Here is a 19,058-nt window from a genome sequence, read left to right on the forward strand (position 1 = left end):
TTGGTAGTAATTAGGTTCCGCGAACTCCACTGTTCGATGAAAAAGAGCCGTCTATGCCTGGAAGACTGGAACCACATGTGTCCTTCAGAGGCTGAAAGCATTTCAGCTTCAGTTTACGTCGCAACCAGTCTTTCCGTGCGGCGCCACTTGCACCGAGTCGATCTCTCCACCGAGAGTAGAGATGCGACCGCAAAACTAACGTGCAATCGTGCATGACAAGTATTATGCCGGTTAGTTAATTGACTTGATCATCCGGCACGCCGGCACTAGCTACCTCTGCCCTTAGTTTAATCAGCGGCTGCATCTCGCTCGTCACGGAGCACGGAGAGATTCCATGGTCAGTTGGTCCAGGCTCCATGGATGCTCGTGGATAATACGTGGTTTCTATATGTTGGCCTCTGTGGATGATATGAGGCTGGGAGACCGGAGGCGGAGCGGGCGATGCATGGGAGGGGTAGGGGAAGTTGGGTACCTGCCGGCATGTCCCCCGGAGGAGGAAGGGCGGGGCGTCTGCCGGCCGGTCGGCCCTGTCGGCGATCTCTCACACTTCCATGGCGTCGCGCTATACATACGCACCTCACGCAACATCGTTGTTTTCTTCCGTTTTTTGTTCTAAAAATAACTACATATATTCGTTTTTTTATTTTACTGGTTACTGAAAAACCACATATATTCCATTAGACAAACATACACTACTTTAAGGGCATGCGTATTTTTGCGAGAAACTTATAAGGGCATGCGACCATAAATAGGAGGAGATGCCTGCGACGGGACCTCCTATTCCGCGCTGAAGGCGCCGTGGAATGCAAAGGGCACGCACTGCAGCGCAGCCCAGCGCAACAGGAAAAAACACCACAAAAATTGGCTCCCTGAACTCGTGCCGTCGCACTCTATCAGGCTAACCACTAGACTAACAAAGTGTAAGAACAATAGTGGATGCGCTATTTATTGCACATTACATCGTACCATTCAGATTTTTGAACTATTTCTAAACCTTTTGGAAAATGTGAACAAAATTTGATAGTTCACAGATTTCAAACGAAGTTCACAAAAATGCATATTCAAAAAAAGTTCACCAAATTGAAAAAGTTCATGTATTGAAGAAAATTTCATCAAAAATTTACGTTTTTTGAAAAATGGTCACATATTTGAAAATGTTCATCAATTTTAAATAAGGTTTATTGATTTTTTTTAAAATATCAATTTGAAAAAAGTGCCGGTTTTGACCAAAAAATTAACAATTCTTAAAAAAAATCATCAATTTTTTTTTAAAAAAAGGTCATCGATTCTAAAATATTTCCCCAAAATGGCAAAAAAACAGCGTCTCTCCTCTGGTCTCCCCACCCGCAGGGCCAAAGAAAAAAAATTTAAAAATAGTAATTGGAGAAGTGGGGTATCGATCCCCATACCTCCATTCATATTTTTGAATTATTTCTAAACCTTTTGGAGAATGTGTTTTTAAAGGAAAATGTGTTTTTAAAGAAAAATGTGAACAAAATTTGATAGTTCACAGATTTCAAACGAAGTTCACAAAAATGCGTATTCAAAAAAAGTTCACCAAATTGAAAAAGTTCATGTATTGAAGAAAATTTCATCAAAAATTTACGTTTTTTGAAAAATGGTCACATATTTGAAAATGTTCATCAATTTTAAATAAGGTTTATTGATTTTTTAAAAAAAATATCAATTTGAAAAAAAAGTGCCGGTTTTGACCAAAAAATTAACAATTCTTAAAAAATTCATCAATTTTTTTTTAAAAAAAGGTCATCGATTCTAAAATATTTCCCCAAAATGGCAAAAAAACAGCGTCTCTCCTCTGGTCTCCCCACCCGCAGGGCCAAAGAAAAAAAATTAAAAATAGTAATTGGAGAAGTGGGGTATCGATCCCCATACCTCCATTCATATTTTTGAATTATTTCTAAACCTTTTGGAGAATGTATTTTTAAAAGAAAAATGTGAACAAAATTTGATAGTTCACAGATTTCAAACGAAGTTCACAAAAATGCGTATTCAAAAAAAGTTCACCAAATTGAAAAAGTTCATGTATTAAAGAAAATTTCATCAAAAATTTACGTTTTTTGAAAAATGGTCACATATTTGAAAATGTTCATCAATTTTAAATAAGGTTTATTGATTTTTTTTAAAAAAATATCAATTTGAAAAAAAGTGCCGGTTTTGACCAAAAAATTAACAATTCTTAAAAAAATTCATCAATTTTTTTTAAAAAAAGGTCTTCGATTCTAAAACATTTCCCCAAAATGGCAAAAAAACAGCGTCTCTCCTCTAGTCTCCCCACCCGCAGGGCCAAAGAAAATAAAAATAAAAATAGTAATTGGAGAAGTGGGGTATCGATCCCCATACCTCCATTCATATTTTTGAATTATTTCTAAACCTTTTGGAGAATGTGTTTTTAAAGGAAAATGTGTTTTTAAAGAAAAATGTGAACAAAATTTGATAGTTCACAGATTTCAAACGAAGTTCACAAAAATGCGTATTCAAAAAAAGTTCACCAAATTGAAAAAGTTCATGTATTGAAGAAAATTTCAGCAAAAATTTACGTTTTTTGAAAACTGGTCACATATTTGAAAATGTTCATCAATTTTAAATAAGGTTTATTGTTTTTTTTAAAAATATCAATTTGAAAAAAAGTGCCGGTTTTGACCAAAAAATTAACAATTCTTAAAAAAATTCATCAATTTTTTTAAAAAGGTCATCGATTCTAAAATATTTCCCCAAAATGGCAAAAAAAACAGCGTCTTTCCTCTGGTCTCCCCACCCGCAGGGCCAAAGAAAAAAAATTAAAAATAGTAATTGGAGAAGTGGGGTATCGATCCCCATACCTCCATTCATATTTTTGAATTATTTCTAAACCTTTTGGAGAATGTTTTTTTAAAGGAAAATGTGTTTTTAAAGAAAAATGTGAACAAAATTTGATAGTTCACAGATTTCAAACGAAGTTCACAAAAATGTGTATTCAAAAAAAGTTCACCAAATTGAAAAAGTTCATGTATTGAAGAAAATTTCATCAAAAATTTACGTTTTTTGAAAAATGGTCACATATTTGAAAATGTTCATCAATTTTAAATAAGGTTTATTGATTTTTTTTAAAAAATATCAATTTGAAAAAAAAAGTGCCGGTTTTGACCAAAAATTTAACAATTCTTAAAAAATTTCAGCAATTTTTTTTTAAAAAAGGTCATCGATTCTAAAATATTTCCCCAAAATGGCAAAAAAACAGCGTCTTTCCTCTGGTCTCCCCACCCGCAGGGCCAAAGAAAATAGTAATTGGAGAAGTGGGGTATCGATCCCCATACCTCCATTCATATTTTTGAATTATTTCTAAACCTTTTGGAGAATGTTTTTTTAAAGGAAAATGTGTTTTTAAAGAAAAATGTGAACAAAATTGGATAGTTCACAGATTTCAAACGAAGTTCACAAAAATGTGTATTCAAAAAAAGTTCACCAAATTGAAAAAGTTCATGTATTGAAGAAAATTTCATCAAAAATTTACGTTTTTTGAAAAATGGTCACATATTTGAAAATGTTCATCAATTTTAAATAAGGTTTATTGATTTTTTTTAAAAAAATATCAATTTGAAAAAAAAAGTGCCGGTTTTGACCAAAAAATTAACAATTCTTAAAAAAATTCAGCAATTTTTTTTTTAAAAAAGTTCATCGATTCTAAAATATTTCCCCAAAATGGCAAAAAAAACAGCGTCTTTCCTCTGGTCTCCCCACCCGCAGGGCCAAAGAAAAAAAATTAAAAATAGTAATTGGAGAAGTGGGGTATCGATCCCCATACCTCCATTCATATTTTTGAATTATTTCTAAACCTTTTGGAGAATGTTTTTTTAAAGGAAAATGTGTTTTTAAAGAAAAATGTGAACAAAATTTGATAGTTCACAGATTTCAAACGAAGTTCACAAAAATGTGTATTCAAAAAAAGTTCACCAAATTGAAAAAGTTCATGTATTGAAGAAAATTTCATCAAAAATTTACGTTTTTTGAAAAATGGTCACATATTTGAAAATGTTCATCAATTTTAAATAAGGTTTATTGATTTTTTTAAAAAAATATCAATTTGAAAAAAAAAGTGCCGGTTTTGACCAAAAATTTAACAATTCTTAAAAAATTTCAGCAATTTTTTTTTAAAAAAGGTCATCGATTCTAAAATATTTCCCCAAAATGGCAAAAAAACAGCGTCTTTCCTCTGGTCTCCCCACCCGCAGGGCCAAAGAAAATAGTAATTGGAGAAGTGGGGTATCGATCCCCATACCTCCATTCATATTTTTGAATTATTTCTAAACCTTTTGGAGAATGTTTTTTTAAAGGAAAATGTGTTTTTAAAGAAAAATGTGAACAAAATTGGATAGTTCACAGATTTCAAACGAAGTTCACAAAAATGTGTATTCAAAAAAAGTTCACCAAATTGAAAAAGTTCATGTATTGAAGAAAATTTCATCAAAAATTTACGTTTTTTGAAAAATGGTCACATATTTGAAAATGTTCATCAATTTTAAATAAGGTTTATTGATTTTTTTAAAAAAAAATATCAATTTGAAAAAAAAAGTGCCGGTTTTGACCAAAAAATTAACAATTCTTAAAAAATTTCAGCAATTTTTTTTTTAAAAAAGTTCATCGATTCTAAAATATTTCCCCAAAATGGCAAAAAAACAGCGTCTCTCCTCTGGTCTCCCCACCCGCAGGGCCAAAGAAAATAGTAATTGGAGAAGTGGGGTATCGATCCCCATACCTCTCGCATGCTAAGCGAGCGCTCTACCATCTGAGCTACATCCCCATTGGTGAGTAGTATCACTCCGATCTCTTTGTGAACTTGTAACCCAAAACATGGTAGAACAAACCAGGAACCAAAATGATCATTTTTCGTGAACGAAGAAACTAAACTGAGTATCCACGAACAAATCAGAAGACACAATCGGGGTAACACGCAGCGGTTTGGTGCCGACTGAATGGCCATCGTGCTGCCGCATTCGTCGCGACCTAGCCCATGGCGACCGTCTCAGCGGGAACTAGTCTTGGGCTCTAAACGGGCAAGACGAAGCAGGAGCTAGCGCGCGCTGACCAGCGAAGGAGACATGAGAATGAGTTTACCAGGTGGTCATGACGGTGAACAGCAAGAATGAGGGAAACGATGTGCATCGCATGGCCGCTGGAGTAACTAAAAACGGTGACTCCGACTCGCTTGGAACATGCATGTCCACTCCAGGCTAAATTGGCTGATGCCGGCCATTGTGGGCTTCAGTATTGTGGAGACATGTGGTTCAATTATCTGTACAATTCAGGCTAAATTCATAGCATGTGGATCTGACCAGAATGGGGAAGCACCTGTCTGCCATCAAACACTTGGTAGCACCTGAACAATCATCTGTACAAATCGGTGCGCCAACACAAGGGCGGAATCTGTCATGAGGAGCGGCATCGACCAAGCAGATGCATCCAAGGCAGACATCCTCGATTTCAAACGAATGCCTGGAATTACGGGTTTTACTAGTGCCCCCGCGGCGCAGCACACCGAGCAGCTCGTACGTGTTTACTAAATGTACGCCTACTACTCCCTTCGTTCTAAAATAGATGACTCAACTTTGTACAAAAGTAATACAAAGTTGAGTCATCTATTTTGGAACGGAGGGAGTATCTCCCAGTGAGCCAAGTTAGTTTTCTATGTAGTATGCCCTGTGAAGTTCTCTCTATTCAGGCTTGAAGCTGGCTTAAACTTCTTCAGCAGAGCACGAGAGCGGATGCTCGTCCAAGCATCGCGTCCGCTCACGCACGAACCCGTTCAAGAAGCATTCTCTCTGGACTGCAACCTCGCATCCGCGTCCAGGTAATTTGGTTCCGAGGATGCCGCCGTTCTGTGACGGGCCGATCCCGTCTTCCCTATACGAAGCGTCATTTTGCAGATGGAAGAAGATGGATTGACCACTGCCGAAAAAAAGGCGCAAATGGCTCTGAAGTCGAAAATCCTACACCGTTGCACATGCTTGGGAGTTTGATCGCAGTCCGCTCATACATTTTGGCAGACAAAGTATCTGCTTGCACCGTTGCACGGGCGAGCAATGCAGCTGGCCGGCGTTGAACCTGATACCTGCTGGATTTACGAGGGGGGAAATGGAAGAAGAAAAAAAGTGTGGATTTACGAAGGGAAAAATGGAAGAAAAAATAAAGTTTGGAGAAGTGGGGTATCGATCCCCATACCTCTCGCATGCTAAGCGAGCGCTCTACCATCTGAGCTACATCCCCTTTGACGGTTTATCATTTTCACTCAAATGATAATATCTGATTATTCACCAATGGACATCGTTGATGAAGGAATGTTGGCCCAAGATGAGTGGAGAACGTATTCCTCCCCTTCGATCGGCCCTGCCTTCCGTTGTCCCTCAACAAAGCACTTCTTCTACCTGGACAAGAAAGGGAAATTCTCAGTGGCTTTGGCATATAAGTTCTTACTCAAACGAAATTGCAGCGAGAGGATTGGTTAGAAGGACGAGGTGGATCATCTAACACTCACAGGGATGAAAAATCCTGGAGTTCTTTGTGGAAGTTGAAGGTGCCGAAGTCCGTATCTTTTTATGGCGACTTGCACACCACTCACTCCCCACCACTGATGTCTTGAAGAAGCGAAAGATGTCAGTACATGATTTTTGTCCGCTTTGTGGATGTCAAGACTCATGGAGGCATGCCCTCATCTCTTGCACTATGTCCAGGTGCATATGGGCGCTGACCGACGACGATCTTGTCTCACACATGATGGCAAATGCAGAACCTAATGCTAGACTTTGGCTTTTTTTAGCTCAGCGACGAACTTGATCAGGCGAGCTTCACACGGATGATTGCCACTTTGTGGTCAATCTGGTATGCTAGACGCAAGGCAGTGTATGAGTCGTTGTTTCAGAGCCCTCAGCAAACCATTCGCTTTATGGACAATTTTATTTCTGAACTGGGCCAACTTGAAAGTGGACACGGACGTAGGGAGGAAAGAGCACCACCACAGGCTCGGCCTAAACGTTGGCTTCCACCACCCAATGGTTCTGTGAAGATTAATGTAGATGTTGCTGTTGTGAGATCACAACGTGGAGGAGCAGTCGCAGCATTGTGCAGAGATCAAACGGGCCAATATTTGGGATCTTCGGTTGTGATCTTCCGAGCAGGGCCGGTCCATACATATTCGGAGCCCTGGGGCGGGACGACAAAATGGGGCCCTTGTGTACAAATAAAAATTCAGAATATATTGTATGTCCAAAGCAATTTAGTAAATACAAGCATAGATTGATGGACTTTGAACTAAAACCGCAAGGGAGGTGAAAAAAAACACATGCAGATCTTGTTATTTCTCCTAGCACTTCTGGAAGAAAAGTCGTCAACAACCACATCAGTATTTATTTCATCCTAATTTTCTTTCTCAATGCATAAAGTAGCAATAATATACTGTTTTTCTTTCACTTTCTTTTCTCACTGATAAACATTTTTCAGAAGACATATCACCAAAAAATTACAGAAAAACAGTCAATACAAGGAGAAAAGCACCTGAATATAGGCATATGGCTTGATGTCGAATTGTCGATGTAGCTTCCCACATCTGCAAGGCTACAACACTCATTCCCCGTCTCCCCCTCTAATCCCTGGATCCAATGAAGCTTTTTGTTTTGTTTTTGCGCATGGATCCAATGAAGCTTTGAAGAACATGCCAGTAGAGTAAGAACTAGGAAGAGAAGAATTGAAGATGTCAGATGGAGCAATCAGAGGCGGAGTGCCGGGCTATTTTGAATCAAAAGAGTACTTGATTAGGGGAAGGAGGTAGACATACCATCTCTAATGCGGTGATGCCTCAAGCGTTTGCAATCAGATGTGGAACGTTGAGAATGCAAAGAGAGATGATTGGGCAGAGGAACATCATCGTTGGTCTCCATTAATGGATGCACGGAGCGGCGCCTCGAATTTGGAAGTGCACCGGAGCGGCGGCACTGTTCTTTGGGATTGGAAAATTTAGGGAGGAGCCGAGGGGGCGAGGAAACTGGAGACGAGATAGAAGGAGATCGATGAAGCGCTGCAGCAGCGTAGCTAAACTAGCTATCGATTCTTTTAGCCCGTGAGTGCTAGCTACGTGGTGGGCTTGGGCCTTACTGTATAATATACTACTACGTGGGTTGGGGCCCCTACCTCCCTGGGGCCCAGGGCGGTCGCCCCATTGCCCCGGCCTATGGGCCGGCCCTGCTTCCGAGGTATTAATGACCCTTTAATCCTGGAGACGTTTGCATGTCGTGAAGCATTATCGTTAGCAGATGACTTGGCCATTCAAAATATTTGTGTCGCATCAGATTGCCAAGAAGCGATATTACAAAGGAGACAGGAGGTCCAAATGCGGCTATAGTACATGAAATTATAAGCCGTTGTAATAGTTTCAATTCCAGTTCCTTTATTTTCGAATGTAGGAACTTTAATTTTGAAGCTCATAATCCTGCCAAGTTTGCTTGTAACCTACGCGTAGGTAGGCATGTGTGGTTGGGCATTCCTCATGACCCAAACCTTGTACCTATGACCATGGCTTTGAATGAATAAATATGTCGAGATCTCTCAAAAAAAAACTTCTTCTATCGCTAAAAAAGCACTTCTTCTCCAAGGCCAAGGCAATGATCTCGCAAGCCACAAAGGACCAAAACCTCACCAAGCGATTCATCGATTGAACCGATGAGGCAGTGACATAATCAAAATAGCAAATTAAATTGCAAGGCTCCCCGTAGTAAGAAAGCCGCCTAGGACTCATGTATTCGTTCTTTTGCCGAAGAATCCTAAAGGAAATGTGGGAAGGACTACTCTGATGCGAAATTACACAAGCAACGCGCTACATTGTGTATTTTCTTTTTTGACAATGTCTTCAATGTGTTATGCTTGTCACTGCGCCTTCTGATCAGGAGAGAGTTTTCCTAATCAGAAGGTTAAGCATCACACTAAAGATGTCGTAAAAAATCCAAGTGCCTTGTTCTCTATATGTCACTGGAAAGAAGTCGTACCTGCATTTCCTTTTGCCCCCTCTCGATAAGTAGGTGAACATACCTTCATCGTGGGCATTTTGATCACTGCATGGATCCTTGCAGTTTGCTTCACTAGCTCATGTCACTGTGCCGGCTTGCATGGAGGGGACTTTGTCCATTATGTCCTGACCTGCATGATCTTAATTAGTTATGGTGCGCCGGGTATCCTTGGTTGGCGTCCTGACATTTCGATTGGCGACTGAACTTAAGATCCGTCTCGATTGCGTTCATAACTTCATATGCATGTACTCCAGTTTTCAGAACCAGGGCCCAGCGTTAATGACGCCAAGACCCCGTGTCAATGCCGGGCGTCATGCACACTGGGACCTGATTGGGAAACTATAGCCATGGTGAGGCCTAGATAGAAGCATGAATGGTATGGTGGTGAGGTGGCCAATCGATAGGCGATTGATTTCATTTCTAATTGCCCCTAGAATTGTAGAGGAGTGATAGGTATTTATAAAACTAGCTATGTTGTCATGCATGTGTCTAATTTTAGTTGGGAAAGAGTCAGTTGATTTGTGGCCAGTCGACTCATTCTCCCTACCCTACATATGCATGCTAGTTGCTAGTTTAACAGTCCGCCTTGTGTTGCGGAATACTTCCAGGTGCATGTGTATGTTTACTAAAAGTTTATTACACTTAATCGAAAACTAGTTTCTTACTTTTTGTAAAAAATAAAGTTAATTACTTTTTGTAAAAAGGAAAATAAGCCAACTTCAACTTAATGAAGCCGTCAACTACCTAGGACACAATGGTGTTGATTACACAGGAAACAAGCAAAAGATTACAAGCGAGGAGCTCACAAACACCAACCACTACAAGCACTCACAGAGCACAATGTTCCGGGTGCAGTCGCCACAAATCAACTGACTCTTTCCGACCAGATTTGCTGTTATGTTCTTCTGATCGATTCAAGGGTTCAACAAATGACAACTGCGCCTCCGGAGCACTGGTTCTTAGGGGCACATGCACGAAGACTTTCCACCTGTCATCAACAAGGCCAAACTGGCTCCAATATAGGAACGACGACTTGTTCTCTGGCAATGGTCATTCGGTGGTCCAGAGACCAGGATGTAATTTTTATTATGTGGGTGCTTTGTACTTTTGATGAACTTTTAATATACCTGAGTCCTTTTCGCAAAAAATTCAGTATACATATTCTTTAGTAGCTATTAGTGAGAACATCTATTTTATGATTTTTCTTTGTAATATACAACCAAATAGGCATTTAAAAAATTATTAGGAGTGAATCAAAGAATGGATAAAAAGATTGTCAAAACCACAAAATTAATCAAAACCAAAATTTATCTATCTTATTCATGAGTTTTGCCAAGATTTCTTACTAGTTCAACACTATACTAGATCATGATGATGCGTGTTACCCACCCGTTCATATGCTATGGAGTGATCTATACTTTATAAACATATAGATACAATAATGATCAAGTATATGATTAAAACTCAATTATGATTATTAAAATAACACATTTTTATTTGTATTATAACTGAAAAAATAAAAATAAAAAATCGTGTGTCAACTTCAACTATGTGTGTAGTTATTGTTCAAAATTGGTGGGAAGTTATAGTACTTATTCTTGGATATACATTTTTAAGAAAATTTAGTACAGATTGAGTTGGACAAGGAAGTGCGCGGTTCCTATTTAGCATTGTAGGCGCCCGTTTTTATTGTTTCTGCAAACGGGCGCATACAGGTGTGCTAGTTGGACTCGGCCCATATCCGTTCCTCCTTTTTTTTTTGTTAAAAAGAGAAGAGAAAAAAATCCGCCATGAATGATTCAAATCTGCGACCTCCTCGTTGAAGGTTGGCTGCTGTAACCATGGCATCAACTAGCACGGATGTGCTAACTTTTTAACCTATTTGTATTATATTCTCTTCTCAAAAAAATTGTATTGTATTATATTCTTTCTTTCTTTTTCTTTTTTTCCTTTTTTCTTCTTTTCCTGTCCTGATGAAACATTTTGCAAATACGTGAACTATTTTTTTTTTCAAATTGATGATCTTCTTCTGAAATTCGATGAACTTTTTTTTCAAATCCATGAACTTTTTTGAATTTTGATGAATTTTTTTCAAAATCAATGAACTTTTTCCAAATTGGATGTTTTTTTTTCAATTTTGGTGAAATTTTTTTCAAAATTGATGATTTTTTGCAAAAGCGTTGAACTTTTTTCAAAATCGATGAACTGTTTTTCAAAACGTTGAACTTTTTACAAAATCAATGTTTTTTTTTCAAATTTCAGTGATCTTTTTTTCAAATTCTATGAACTTTTTTTCAGAATTGTTGAACCTTTTTCAAATTCTTGAACTTATTTCCAAAATCCATGAACATTTTTGAATTCACAATTTTTTTTCCTTTTTTTCCAGTTTTTCGTTTTTTTGTTTTTTTAAGACATTCTCACTAAGCTTTATTCAAAACATCTGAACATTTACAGAATAAAATTCAAATCCCCGGGTTGGCCTGACCAGACATGGCGACCAAACCCGGGTGAGAGAGCGTGCTTCGTGAGATTGTGAGCCTCGAAATTCGAACTTATAAATTCATGGATGAAATTACAAGCAGTAAAAGAACTAGATCGTATTATTTTTAATGGTCAACCTCGCTCTACATGGGCTGGCCCACGAGAAGGGGCGTTCGGGCGCAGGTTTGCCAAGTGGCGTTGAAAGCGCCACATAGGAGCTCCCAAGGAAGTGGTCCACACACTATTGGGGAAGATCCTATTTACGAGATCACAAGTTAAGAGTTGCCTCTTACGAAGTCACTGCATATGTGTCACTTGTCACAACCTAAAAGTCTTTTTATATTTGTTTATTCAAAACGTTTTACCTCTTGAACCATGCGTCAAAATCTCGATCCGTTCTCACCACTAGATTTCTCGCGTCGATATCTTTGAAACTAGTATCATGTTAATAGGTTTCGATGAACTATTTTTATGAAAAACCGAGGCAAATAATAAAAACAAACTGATAGAAAAACAAATGGAAGAAAAATCTAAGTTGGAAGCACGGTTGCGAGTCTTCACTATTTTTCTCTTTCTGAGAAGCACAACACCGCTTCTTATGGAAGCACAATTTTTCGAATTTGTCAATATTTTTGCGAACACTGCTTCTTTTCATTTTGCAAACACTGCTTCTTGTGGAAGCACAACACTGCTTCTTTTCATTTTGCGAACATTCTTTGAATTCGTCAATATTTTTTTTAATTCATGAACATTTACCAAATCCACAAATAGATTTAATATTGTGGTTTGTTCTGAAACTCATGAACATTTTTTGAATTGACGCACATTTTAAAAGATTTAGAACAATTTTCTAAAATTCATAAGCATTTTTTGAATCTGCGAAGAGTTCTTAAATCGATGGACTTCATTGAAATTTGGGAAAAAAATTGAAATTCACAACCATTTATTCAATTTTGTGAACATCGAAAAAAATCATGGACATTTTTTGAATTCACAAATATTTCGTTCAAATTCATGAACATGTGGACATTTTTTTTCAAAATGATGAGCATTTTCTTACCTTTCGAACATTTTTTAAAATCAAGAACTTGTTTTGAACATGCCGAAAGAATACAAATATTTTTTGGATTCATGAACTATTTGTGATTTCCCAATGTTTTTTGAGTTTGTGAACATTTATTGATTTCTCAAACAATTTTTTTAGAATTCTTTTTTTTATTTGGAACTTTTTAACCCGAATTATTTTAAAGGAACGAATTAAAAAAACAGGTGTTGTCCCAAAAGGGCACCTGGGTGGAAGGGGGTGCACATCGAGCGTCTCCTCAGCGCGCACTGCGCGGAATAGGAGCTCCCCGTTATTGGGGAGAAGAAATTGTTGCGGTGGCTCCTAGCTCAATCCATATGTTTCTCAAAAAATATATTCCAATACATCTTACAGTTTTCTTCGAGGGAATATCTTCCCGTTTCTTAATATCTCAACTCCCAAGTTACCAGCGAACTGAACGTAGCTAGATGGTAACGATTTTATAGTGGAACCAACCCATCATGGTTCAAGTTTTAAACTTGGCATTGGTGGCCATATTTTTCTGGATTAACTTCAGGCCTTTCGACCGTGTGCATTTTTCTATATTTACACCAGGGCTTTCGGTGATATGCATTTTCCTATTTTCCTATATTTACTTCAGCTCATTCTAGCGGCAATTGTTGTTTTATATTTCATTTTTTGCATGAAGAATCTCAAACATAATAAAAGTTGCATCGAGATTTCTATACCCCCGAACAACCACTACCTGCCGACACGTCATTGTTGCTGCTTTCCTACTGAAGGCGGCTTGACCTTGTCGATGATAGCCGGGAAGTCTTCGTGCATGTGCCCCAAGAACCATCATTTAGAGCCGCAGTCGTCGTCGTTCAACTCTTGTATAGATCTGCAATAAGTAAGTGACACCAAATCTCGCAACGTGATGAAAAATCCTAACATCATTGCTCCAAAGTAGTTTTTATTATATTTGAGGTGTTTTTATACTTCTGATGAATATTTATAACAATTTGTATCTTTTGCACATTCTTTTTGCAACAGGAGGTAAGACGACGAATGGTAGGATTGATGTGAAATTGAACAATCGGTGTAGAGCAATCATAAATCAGCCTAGAGCTTGGTTTACTTGTCTCTCCCAGGAACCGCTTCGCTCTGCCTTTTGGCGATAGAGGAGCGGTAGTTCGTACCTTCTTTGGCGGCCATATTTTTCTGGATTAGCTCAGGTTCTTCTCAAATTGAACGAAGGATGGATTTGAGCAGATCCACCAAAAACAACCACCGTACGAATCTCGTGAGATTTATCAGAGACACACCTCCACATACACTTGGACGATGCTAGACGCATCATTGTGATGGGGCTAGGCCGGGAAAACCTTATTCCTTCTCCAGGGAGCTGCCGCCTTCTCACCTTTTTGAGCATGACACAAATCTTAACAAAACTTAAAAAAACATCTAAAAATGTTTAGTTTAAAAAGTCGTATTTGGCTCCACATTTTTGTTACTAGTGTACTTTCCATTACTTTCTTTTGGTAACTCGATTTCTTTTACCATCGAATTACCTTCGATGACCTTCGATGGGTGTCTCTTATTTTTTGCAACCATCCTAGAGCTAAACAGCGGGCCACCTTTTTCAAAGTTACCTTCAATATAGTTTTGAGTAGATCTGTTTTTAGGATTCCTTATAGTAAACCATGCCAAACCAGCATTTACAACTAATTTTTCCTTTTTGAGAAAATGCCATCATGACTTACTTTATTAATTCAAACCGGACTTAGATCGTCAATCAACAACGACAAAATAAAACTAGAGGGATCATCTGCCCAACACACAAATATCTAAATTACATTCATGGGCAAGTGTATGCGCCGCCCGGTTTGCTTCCCTTGGACAATATTTAAACAAAACTCCGTGAAAAGAGCTAAGCCTGGATGCGAATGTCCTCAAAGATTGGAGTGGCAACTGAACCCTCCGTTCTCAAGAGTATGAATAACTCCTGCACAATCAGACATGATCACCAATTTATTAGTAGCGAAATCAAACAATGGCTCCCCTGAAGCCCCGGCTGGCTGGGCAAAGCTAAACGTGGATGATTCCTTCATCCATGGCGAGTCCACGGGAGGGGCCGGAATGGTGCTGAGAGATGACACAGGAGCAATCATCTTCTCATCCTGCCGTTACCTGCGTTCGCGCTCCTCACCGATAGAAGCGGAGCTGACTGCTTGCCTTGAGGAAACGAGCCTGGCGATTGCACACACAGACAAGAATCTCATCATTGAGATGGACTGCAAGGAAGGGGTTGAGCAGCTGAATGATACTGGCACAAATAGATCACCCGTTGCTGGTCTAATACACGAGTTGAAAAGCCTTCTACTTGGCATCCGGCCACACAAATTCCTGCATGCTGGAAGGTCATGCAATGCTGCTGAACATTGCATGGCGCAGATGGGACGAGGCGCTCAACGCACTGCTATCTGGTTTCATTCAGGGCCAGATGATTTAAGTATGATTTGTGAAAACGAGTGTAACGATATTACTTAACTAATATATACCCGTTTCACCAGAAAAAAAAAACAATGGCTCCCCTCAAAAGAAAAAGAACAAAGAAATCAAACAATGGCCAGGAAGAAACGTGAAAATCACGCTCGGAATCGAATAGGAGGGCCCCACTGCAACCGTACACACCTCATGGTCGGTGCAGAACCGTTTGGTCAAAGGAAATCTCTAAAGGTCGATGAGGCCCACACACACAATAAATCTTGAGGTAATAGCACCCCAGGTACCGTAACTTACATTTAATGTGATGATTTAGTTCTAAAGTTGCAAAACTTGACCAAACCATTGTTGGGGAACTTAGTAATTTCAAAAAATTTCCTATGCACACGCAAGATCATAGTGATGCATAGCAACGAGAGGGGAGAGTGTGATCTACGTACCCTTGTAGACCGACAGCGAAAGCGTTAGCACAACGCGGTTGATGTAGTTGTACGCCTTCACGGCCCGACCGATCAAGCACCGAAACTACGGCACCTCCGAGTTCTAGCACACGTTTAGCTCGATGACGATCCCCGGACTCGGATCCCGCAAAGTGTCGGGAAAGAGTTCCGTCAGCACGACGGCGTGGTGACGATCTTGATGTACTATCGTCGCAGGGCTTTGCCTAAGCACCGCTACAATATTATCGAGGATTATGGTGGAAGGGGGCACCGCACACGGCTAAGAATATGATCACGTGGATCAACTTGTGTGTCTAGGGGTGCCCCCTGCCCCTGTATATAAAGGAGCAGGGGAAGGTGCGGCCGGCCAGGAGGAGGGCGCGCCAGGAGGAGTCCTACTCCCACCGGGAGTAGGATTCCCCCCTTTCCTAGTTGGAATAGGATTCGGGAGGGGGAAAGAGGAGAGAGAGAAGGAAGGGGGGCGCCGCCCCCCTCTCCTTGTCCTATTCGGACTAGGGGGGAGGGGCGCGCGGCCCAGCCCTGGCCACTTCTCCTCTCTTTCACTAAAGCCCACTAAGGCCCATATATCTCCCGGGGGGTTCCGGCAACCTTCCGGTACTCCGGTAAAATCCCGATTTCACCCGAAACACTTCCGATATCTAAATATAGGCTTCCAATATATCAATCTTTATGTCTCGACCATTTCGAGACTCCTCATCATGTCCGTGATCACATCCGGGACTCCGAACAAACTTTGGTACATCAAAATGCATAAACTCATAATATAACTGTCATCAAAACCTTAAGCGTGCGGACCCTACGGGTTCGAGAACAATGTAGACATGATCGAGACACGTCTCCGGTCAATAACCAATAGCGGAACCTGGATGCTCATATTGGCTCCCACATACTCTACGAAGATCTTTATCGGTCAGATCGCATAACAACATACTTTGTTCCCTTTGTCATTGGTATGTTACTTGCCCGAGATTCGATCGTCGGTATCTCAATACCTAGTTCACTCTCGTTACCGACAAGTCTCTTTACTCATTCCGTAATACATCATCTCGCAACTAACTCATTAGTTGCAATGCTTGCAAGGCTTATGTGATGTGCATTACCGAGAGGGCCCAGAGATACCTCTCCGACAATCGGAGTGACAAATCCTAATCTCGAAATACACCAACCCAGCATTTACCTTTGGAGACACCTGTAGAGCTCCTTTATAATCACCCAGTTACGTTGTGACGTTTGGTAGCACACAAAGTGTTCCTCCGGCAAACGGGAGTTGCATAATCTCATAGTCATAGGAACATGTATAAGTCATGAAGAAAGCAATAGCAACATACTAAACGATCGGGTGCTAAGCTAATGGAATGGGTCATGTTAATCACATCATTCTTCTAATGATGTGATCCCGTTAATCAAATAACAACTCTTTTGTTCATGGTTAGGAAACATAACCATCTTTGATTAACGAGCTAGTCAAGTAGAGGCATACTAGTGACACTCTGTTTGTCTATGTATTCACACATGTATTATGTTTCCGATTAATACAATTCTAGCATGAATAATAAACATTTATCATGATATAAGGAAATAAATAATAACTTTATTATTGCCTCTAGGGCATATTTCCTTCAGTCTCCCACTTGCACTAGAGTCAATAATCTAGTTCATATCGCCATGTGATTCAACACTAATAGTTCACATCACCATGTGATTAACACCCATAGTTCACATTGTCATGTGACCTATACCAAAAGGGTTTACTAGAGTCAGTAATCTATTTCACATCGTTTATGTGATTAACACCCAAAGAGTACTAAGGTGTGATCATGTTTTGCTTGTGAGATAATTTTAGTCAATGGGTCTGTCACATACAGATCTGTATGTATTTTGCGAATTCTATGTCTACAATGCTCTGCACGGAGCTACTCTAGCTAATTGCTCCCACTTTCAATATGTATCTAGATCGAGACTAAGAGTCATCCAGATCTGTGTCAAAACTTGCATCGATATAACTTTTTACGACGAACCTTTTTGTCACCTTCATAATTGAGAAATATATCCTTATTCCACTAAGGATAATTTTGACCGCTGTCCAGTGATCTACTTCTAGATCACTATTGTACTCCCTTGACAAAATTAGTGTAGGGTATACAATAGGTCTAGTACACAACATGACATACTTTATAGAACCTATGGCCAAGGCATAGGGAATGACTTTCATTCTCATTCTATTTTCTGCCGTGGTCGGTTTTGAGTCTTACTCAATTTCACACCTTGTTACACATGCAAAACTCTTTCTTTGACTGTTCCATTTTGAACTACTTCAAAATCTTGTCAAGGTATGTACTCATTGAAAAAACTTATCAAGCGTCTTGATCTATCTCTATAGATCTTGATGCTCAATATGTAAGCAGCTTCACCGAGGTCTTTCTTTGAAAAACTTCTTTCAAAAAACTCCTTTATGCTTTGCAGAATAATTCTACATTATTTCCGATCAACAATATGTCATACACATATACTTATCAGAAATGTTGTAGTGCTCCCACTCACTTTCTTGTAAATACAGACTTCACCGCAAGTCTGTATAAAACTATATGCTTTGATCAACTTATCAAAGCGTATATTCCAACTCCGAGATGCTTGCACCAGTCCATAGATGGATCGCTGGAGCTTGCATATTTTGTTAGCACCTTTAGGATTGACAAAACCTTCTGGTTGCATCATATACAACTCTTTTTAAAATCCATTAGGGAATGTAGTTTTGTTTATCCATTTGCCAGATTTCATAAAAATGCGGCAATTGCTAACATGATTTGGACAGACTTAAGCATCGCTACGAGTGAGAAAATTTCATCGTAGTCAACACCTTGAACTTTGTCAAAAACCTTTTCGACAAGTCTATCTTTGTAGATAGTAACACTACTATCAGCGTCCGTCTTCCTCTTGAAGATCCATTTATTTTCTATGGCTTGCCGATCATCGGGCAAATCCATCAAAGTCCATACTTTGTTCTCATACATGGATCATATCTCAGATTTCATGGCCTCAAACCATTTCGCGGAATCTGGGCTCATCGTCGCTTCCTCATAGTTCGCAAGTTCATCATGGTCTAGTAACATGACTTCCAGAACAGGATTACCGTACCACTCTGGTGCGGATCTTACTCTGGTTTACCTACGAGATTCGGTAGTAACTTGATCTGAGGTTACATGATCATCATCATTAGCTTCCTCACTAATTGGTGTAGTAGTCACAAGAATAGATTTCTGTGATGAACTACTTTCCAATAAGGGAGAAGGTACAATTACCTTATCAAGTTTTCTACTTTCCTCCTACTTACTTCTTTCGAGAGAAACTCCTTCTCTAAAAAGTTTCCGAATTTAGCAACAAAAGTCTTGCCTTCGGATCTGTGATAGAAGGTGTATCCAATAGTTTCCTTTGGATATCCTATGAAGACACACTTCTCCGATTTAGGTTTGAGCTTATCAAGTTGAAACTTTTTCACATAAGCATTGCAACCTCAAACTTTAAGAAACGACAACT

At 39.3% G+C, this 19,058-nt stretch overlaps 2 non-coding genes across 2 annotated transcripts; both read right to left on the reverse strand.

Moving 5' to 3' along the window:
* Window positions 1-4,725: 4,725 nt before the first annotated feature.
* On the reverse strand, window positions 4,726-4,798 carry TRNAA-AGC (transfer RNA alanine (anticodon AGC)). Its single transcript has one exon. It is a non-coding gene; the product is annotated as a tRNA-Ala (tRNA).
* Window positions 4,799-6,188: 1,390 nt separating this feature from the next.
* On the reverse strand, window positions 6,189-6,261 carry TRNAA-AGC (transfer RNA alanine (anticodon AGC)). The gene has a single exon. It is a non-coding gene; the product is annotated as a tRNA-Ala (tRNA).
* Window positions 6,262-19,058: the final 12,797 nt, after the last annotated feature.

This window comes from Triticum urartu, chromosome 7A (genome assembly GCF_056163025.1).
Source record: "Triticum urartu cultivar PI428250 chromosome 7A, HENAU_Tu73, whole genome shotgun sequence".
Classification (NCBI taxonomy): Eukaryota; Viridiplantae; Streptophyta; class Magnoliopsida; order Poales; family Poaceae; genus Triticum; species Triticum urartu.